Here is an 8,191-nt window from a genome sequence, read left to right as displayed (position 1 = left end):
GTTGCTTACTGGCTTGCTCATCATGGCTTCTTAAGTCTGATTTCACATAGAACCCAGGACCACCAACCCAAGCATGGTATCATCCAAAATGTGCCAGGCCCTCCTATATCAATCACTAATTAAGAAAATGCTCTATAGGTTTGTCTATAAGTTGATCTTATAGAGGTATTTCCTCCTCTGAAATTACTATAGTTTGTGTCAAGTTGACATAAATCTAGCCGGCATAGTTGCCAGAAGAATGGAAAGATAAGAAGATAAGAAGAATGGAAAGATCTGGAAAAGAACCAAAATGTTGTATTTCAGATTGACCCTGGCATGCAGACTCTCTATGCTTAGAGTTGCCTACTCTTGGTTTATTTACCAGTTCAGTCACTAAAACTGTCATTCTGGTCAAATTGGCTAAACATTAACCTTCCAGATCAACGTGTACATTTCTTTCTACTTTTTAATACCCACAAGCAAGATATTTTACAGTTTATACATTTGGATTGGATGGAATGGGGCAATTCTCCTTTCTACACTCTGTAGCTCAAGGTCACTTAGAACTCAGTATATAGCACGGATTTAGCCAAAAAACTTTAGCATCCTCCTGTCTTAACCTCCCAACTGCTAGACTTACAGGTATGAGCCATCATGACCCCCACTAATAGAGCCTATTTTTATTTGTATACATTTGGCTAAAGGTATTTTTCCCTTCTTGTACATTCATTGAGGTCAACACAAAGCTTTCAAATCCAATCAAATGTTAAAGTCTATAAAGATTAATTAATTAACTAGAAGTTTCCTTGTCAGCCTTCTCAGAGCTAATTTGCTCTCTTTAGAGCAAATCCATACTTATACATTCTGAACTACCTGATACCATCATTATACATCTCCTTGTCTTACTCATTTTTCTTTACTTCTTTACATTCTCCATAGTAAACTGCAGATATCTTCCTCATCTAGATGGTCAGAGTACTTGAATATATTAGATGGATGATATATTAATGACCACACACAGTTTTGATTAAAGAATACAATGTATAGAACTCAGGAGATAGTTTAGTGGGTAAAGTGATTTTCATGCAAGTATAAAGCAGATTCCCAGCACCTACACCAAAGCTAGGCCTGGGGGCATGTGTATGTAACCTCAGTATCACAGCTCTTGTTCAGAGAGTCTAGCTGGACAGAGGAGCTTCCGGTTCAGTGAAAGATCCTGTCTCAAAAAAATAAGATTCTGATTAGATGGCTAGCCTAAAGCACCTGCCATGCCTGCTGGAAAGCCTAAGTTCAATTCCTGGAATCCAAGTGACGGTACAAGGAGGGGACTGAGTTCACACAGGTATCCTCTGATGTCAGCAGATGCACCCTGGCATGCGCACACCTTCTCCCACATACCATACAAACCACTAATAATAAATAAGGAAACTTTAGAAATAACAACAAATAGAAGACTAGAGATGAACTCCAGCATTTCCCTTTGGCCTCCTGGTACAAAAGCACACACAAATACACCACAAATAAGCACCACCTACCACATGCATACCCAGAAACATAACAGACTTACTGAAAGCAAATGTAACATTATGAGATGTTTATGGTGTATCATTAAAGTCGAGTGAAATCAAGTTCCAGAATGTATGTATAAAATTATCTGACTTTCACTAAGTGGAAAATTTCCCTTATATCATACAGAATTTGAATATCTAGAAAGTCATTTGGAATAACACTTAATAGCAGTTGTCTCTAGACAGCATAATTGACATGAGTTTCTGATAATTTTCTTTTCTCCATATTTGTTTCACACACACACGTCTATGATACTTACCTTTGAATATTAATATTTCAATGTTTTTAAAATTACTTTTGCAGTAAATACTAGCAGGAGAAGGGCTGTCTCTCCCTTGGTATGCCACTTGGTAGAAAAGACAAAAAACAAAACTCTAAACTCAGCATAGAGAAGAGTGAGTTATGAGATATGACAACCAAGAAATAAGATTAATTCAGAAAACCACAGAAGAAAAAAGTTTTCTGAACCAAAATGTGAAAGAATTCTTGGGCCTAATTTTCTACATTGGCTGATTTAAAACTCACAATCACAAAACAAAATAGAAAGCTGAATGCCAGAGCAGAAAAACAAGTCAGTTGTTTTAATGGAAAAGACTTTCTATGCAAAGGTGTAACTCAGACAAGGTTGCTATTCAGAAGATACCTTTGAAATGTGTTCCTCCCTGAGAGTGATGTTAGCTTTCCATTGAAATAATAAACCTAGCTTGGTGCAATGGCTCACACTTGTAATCCTAGCATTTGGGAAACTGAGGCAGTGGAATAGGGGGATTACCTTGTTTAAATCCAGTCAGGACTTCTTAGGAAAACCTTTCCTTAAAACTAACAAAAACAATAGACAAAAACACTCAAACACAGAAGACAATCACATTATAAAGAGAAAAAGGTTGTTTTTGACTCGTGATTTAGGTAGTTTCAGGCAACAATTAACAACAGGCCCATTGCTTTTAAGCCTATGGCAAAGTAAAAACACAATAGAAGTATATGGCAAAATAAAACTTCTCAGTGAAAAAGAAGGCAGCTCTGGGACTCAGGATTCTCTGTAGTGTGCACTACAAGGGCCACCTAATAATAACCTCCACAAGGCCACGCCCCTTAAAGGTCCAACCACCAGTCAAGATCACCAAGCTGAAAGTTAAGCTGCTAACACAAGAGTCTTCTGGGGCTCAGGGTCAAACTCACGTAACTGGCCATGTCACAAGAGGCATGTTGCTGCTAGAAACTAGTGTCCAATGTTACATAACATATTGACATTATTGATATCAACCAAATATACTACATGGGTGACATACTCATACCTTAATCATGGTAGGTAGAGTTTCATCCCTCTCTCCCTTCCTTTCTTCCTTCCTTTTTTTTATTTCCTTTCTTTTAAGCATTATGCATTTATCTGTGGTGTGTGTGTGTGTGTGTGTGTGTGTGTGTGTGTGTGTGTGTAGCTGAAGACTGAACCCAGGGCTTGGCACATATTGGGCAAGAGTGTTCTATATTTGTAAACTTCATTCCCAGCCCTCTTTTTAAAATTCAGTGTTCATTTTTCAGATAGTCTCATGAAGTTCTCCAGGATAGCCTTGAACTTTGTAGCCCAGACAAGCCTTGAATATATAATTTGCCAGTCCCAGCCTCTTGCCTGTCTAGAATCACAAGCTGCAACCACCAGACTCTCTACGCTAAGTGTTTTACACAAATAACAACTATTATTATCAATACTATTTTGCTAGCATACAAATGTTAGATTACTTTTTTCAAGATGAGATCTCATACTGTAGCCAAGACTAGCCTGAAACTTACTATATAGTAAGCCTCATACTTGTATCAATCCTCCTGCCTCAGCTCAACATCGCAAATGCTGAGATAACAGGCATGAGCCATTATACCCAAATACAGGTTAGTTTTGTTTTGTTTTCATTTGTGTCTCCTAACAACCATATAACTCTTCCCCAACTTCATAAATGGGTACACTGAGGCTGCGGTAAGCAGGAAACCAGGATTTGAATTCAGAAGCTGTTAAATGCTGCCAGACCCTTCTTTACCTGTCATCTCTGCCTATCACATAAGGTATGGCTAAAGAAGAAAAAGATCACTGCTGAAGTTGGGGCTCCTATGTAACAAATTAAAAACTAACAGTATATGTACAAGCACACTACAGACCTGCCAAAAGAGTGTGACAAACAGCCACATTTCAGTCAACCACAGGCAGTCAATTCATCACGCTCCAAAGAGGCGGAACCCCTCACTGTAGTCAACTAGGTGGTGTCTGTTATTTTGCTTCTGTCTGGCTTGTCAGCCTTTGACTTAGTCAGGGTTACTATCACTGTGATCAAACATCATGACCAAATGCAACTTGGGGAGGAAAAATTTGTTTGGCTTCCACTTCCACAGCACTGTTGATCATACAAGAAAGTCAAGGCAGGAACCTGGAGGCAGGAGCTGATACCGAGCCCATGGAAGTGTGCTGCTTACTTGCTTGTTCAGCCTGCTTTCTTATAGAACCCAGGACCACCATCCCACGATTGGTACCACTCACAATGGTGGGTGGGCTGGGCTATTCCCTATCAATCACCAATTACAAAAATACCCTACAGGCTTGCCTATATCCTAAACTTATGGTGAAAGGCACTTTCTCAGTTGAGGTTCCCACCTCTCAGATGACTATAGTTTGTGTCAAGGTAACACAAAACCAACCAATAGAGCCTCCTTGCTTATCCTAGTGGGCGGGGCTCACTGACCCTCTTCTGGTTCTAAGTGCTGCTTGGGTCATGATTCATTCTTTGTTCAACTACTCTCTGTTAGTATAATCTGTGTGAAGTTTTACTTCTACCTAGGACTACTGCAAGGCATTGTGTTCATCCCCATGTAATAACCAATAAGATGTTATTCTCCATTTTGTTTTCTTATCCATTACTATGTGAAAGTTTGTCCTAATTTTCCAACTTTGTGCCCTCATTACACAAGAATCACGATCATTGCTATTGCATGATGCAGCATATGCTCGCAGTCCTTTCCTCAGCTATTCTGAAGCCCCCAAACATTTGACAAATAGAAAACTTTCCATAACTCACCTGGCCAAAACCTGACAGGCATGGGCCTCACTTGGCAACAAGATTTGTCCTGACATGTCCTGGCTGAAGGCTGTTTCTGATCTGCTGGTACTATCACTGTGAGCACTTACACATTTTAAAATTGTTTATTAATCTGCATAACATCAGCATGGCATAAATTAATGCAAGTCTGACCGTTTTACAGAGACTGATAAAGCAGGTTAGAAATGTTCCCACTTGAATTTTTTATTCAGAAATAAATCAGAGTCTGAAGACTTAGACTCCTAACTCCCTAGCTGCTACATGATGCAGCTGTCTTTCTGTGTCCCGAGCTATACTAGATGCTTCTATGGTCTCTACTTCCCCTTCACTAAATACTTAATGTACTGTGTAAGTGGGGTATCAAGCAGTGGGGTTGAAAGTGAATCGAGAGGGTACAGATGACTCAGAAGTGGGAAGAAGGCCATGCCAGCAGGGTTCCTTGTGTGTTACTCAAGCTCTCTCGATTGCTATCCTTGTTGGCAAGCATACATGGCACCAGATCCCTCAGCCAGCATCTCTTAATCTGTCCAGGTTGTTCTCACACCTGAGTCCTTCTGCAGAGCTTTGCTCATCAGGCCTCCCTGTGCCCAGACCTCTCTTTGTTGCCAAAAGCAGTATGTGACCTGCCAGACTTGATGCTCACAGAGCTAAGATCATTGCATTAAGAAGCAGATTTAATCTCTCTGAGGTACGATAGATGTTTCTGAAAGCAGAAGGATCTCATGACCCATTCATTATTTCTAAGAGTAATTTGAGAGTGCCAGGAAAATCCCTTCTGAAAAATCGTAACTAACATGCCTCAGTTAGAAAATTCTGACAGATGAACAAACAGCGACATCCCTCCTCATTTCAATGTCCTGACTATGTGCTAAGCTGGCATTTCTCTACAGATCCATTCGTTCAAGCTCTTTCATGAGATATATTTATTATCTCTCTTTTCTGGAGGCTCCAGCTGTATGAATAGGATAACTCCACTGGTACTCAGTAGCTTTTGAGCCAGGACAGGGTAACCATGCTGAAAAGTTCTTGAAAAGTTCTCTCCAGAGGTGGCTTTGTCTGCAAATGGCTTCCATTCTGGGAACCTGAACTGATCTGAGGAGCAAAGCCATAAACTTGTGAATGCTGCTTTAAAAGTTTTGTTGGAAAAAGTGAAAGGATAGTCTCATGTCTGTTCTATTTTCAAGGTCAAGTATCAAAATGAAATCCTATAACAAGTTTTGGTCTAACACCTAATTTGAGTCACAGAAAATAAGAGTTCTTAAAATGATAGTGGAGTTTTTATTGTTGTTAATTGCTATGAAATATTCTATAGCAGAATCTGAACTAATGCTAATATCATGAGTCTGAAATTGAAATATTAAAAACAAACAATAAAAAATATTCATCACTTCTTTGTGTTCTTTGGATGGAACTTGGCCACAGAGATATGTTGACTAGTTATTTCAGTCAAAGTGTTGGCATTAGTTGCTCATTTTGTGTGGTTTGCAAATAAGGGTTGTATTCAACCTGTCCAATGGTGCTATTTGATTTCACTTGCCTACAGTAGATATTAGATGCCTCTCACTTGCAGGTCAGCCTCTAGGCTCATAATTTCTGGGGAGAAGATAGAGCCTCTTCTTGCAACCATCTGTGACCAACTTTCCGTCACTGCATGCATCATTCCTTTGGGAGAGCCAAGTCCGTTTTTATCTCTGTTCAGAAGTTATTAGTACAAACCCTTATGGCTCCACTATATCTTGCCAAGGAATAATTTCCATCTAAATCTATTAAACAAATAATCCAGCTCTACTTCTACTGGTCTTGTGAGTGCATTTTAAATGCTTTTGCTAATACAGTTGTCATATTAGGGACCTGGCCTGAGAAGAGCCATCCTGCTCTGTAGCTGCTGTTCTGGACTTCCCGATGGAGACTGGCAGGGCAAAGAAGTTCAGCATTCAAACAAGGTCCACCAGACTTCTGGGTCCTAGTGAGATTGAGAAAAATAAATAGATTTGGAGAAGTGCTTGAATAGTCATATTAACTCTTTAATTATTTATAATACACATTTATTCATATATATAATGAATATATTACATATACATATATACATATAATATGTATATATATTGTGAATATAATGGACAGTGAATATATACTCACTGTTCATTATATTCACAATATATATTCATTCATATATATGTGTATATATGAATATATATGTATATATAATTTATTCATAAATATATATCCATATGTACACACACATATATATCAAGTTAGCTAGAGAAACAAGTACTCAATTTGTGAAGTTAATGGGGATGCTGGACCTGACACAGAGAACTATTAGAGGCCAGTGAGTAAGCCAGGCCAGAAAAATCATCTGATTCATGTTCAACAACAAACACACTCCCAGGCCACAGTAGAGAGTTGGACCATTTAGCAGAACCTCCTCAGAGTTCAGCACCCAACATTTAAGGAAACAGCTCACACTAGTGAAGGATCCCAACACCATCATTATTTGTCCCAATAGCATCTCCTTCTGACCTGTTATCACACATATGTTTGAAAATGTCCTATCATGCCAGTTTCAATCTAAAAAGCTATTATCATTTCAGTTTTAATCAACCAGCTAGAAAGATTTGCTCTGGTAGAAACTTCAGATGTCTATAATGGTTGAGTGCCTATGTATATGTGCTGTAGATGTTGGGGGAGGCTGGAGTACATGTGAGTGTGGAGGTCAGAGGTCAGCATTCAGCATCTTTATCAGTAGTTATCTAACTTTTTATAGGAGTGCCAGGGATCCAAACTCAGGTCTTCACACTTACACAACAAACACTTCACCTCATGACCCATCTTCCCAATCCCTATAATGCAACCTTTAACCTGGCACGATAAATGACACCAGGATTGTACGCATAGGGTTGTGTGTGTGGAAGGTTTATCTATGTGGAAGGCTGTGTATGTGGAAGGTTGTATACATGGAAGGTTGTATACATGGAGGGTTGTGTACATGGAGGGTTGGGAATGTGAAAGGTTGTGAAAGGTTGTGATGGGGGTTAAATGATATATCCACACACCACTGTGCAGTTCTGGCTATTGTTGCCATTTTGGCCCCATCTGTGGGGAGGATGAGACACCTTTACTTTTTAAAACACTATCTTAGCTATAGCTTACTCTGGGTACTGAAATATGAATGCCAAGCCATGATACTGTTGCTCAGCAGGACTGTTGGCTTCACAAAAGCAAATGTGTTCCTTCTCCCAAGCAGAAGAGTCTGGATCCATGTGTGGCTTGCCATGTTCCCTCTGCATTCTGCCACAACTCCAGATGCTTAGCTGTCAGCCTTAGTCAGCCTTGGTTCACGAATGAAGCCAAGGACTGTCAAGATGGCCCAATAAGTAAAGACACTTGCTGCCAGCCTTATGACCTGAATTTAATCCTTGGGACTCACAAGGAAAAGGGGGGAGAACCAACTCCCAAAAATGTTCCTCTGATCTCTAAATATATGCCTTAGCATTTGACTGTGTTACCTATAGACCTTCTCTCTCTCTCTCTCTCTCTCTCTCTCTCTCTCTCTCTCTCTC

Source organism: Grammomys surdaster, unplaced genomic scaffold, assembly GCF_004785775.1.
Source record: "Grammomys surdaster isolate TR1022 unplaced genomic scaffold, NIH_TR_1.0 165, whole genome shotgun sequence".
Taxonomy (NCBI): domain Eukaryota; kingdom Metazoa; phylum Chordata; class Mammalia; order Rodentia; family Muridae; genus Grammomys; species Grammomys surdaster.
This window is presented reverse-complemented; position numbering follows the sequence as displayed.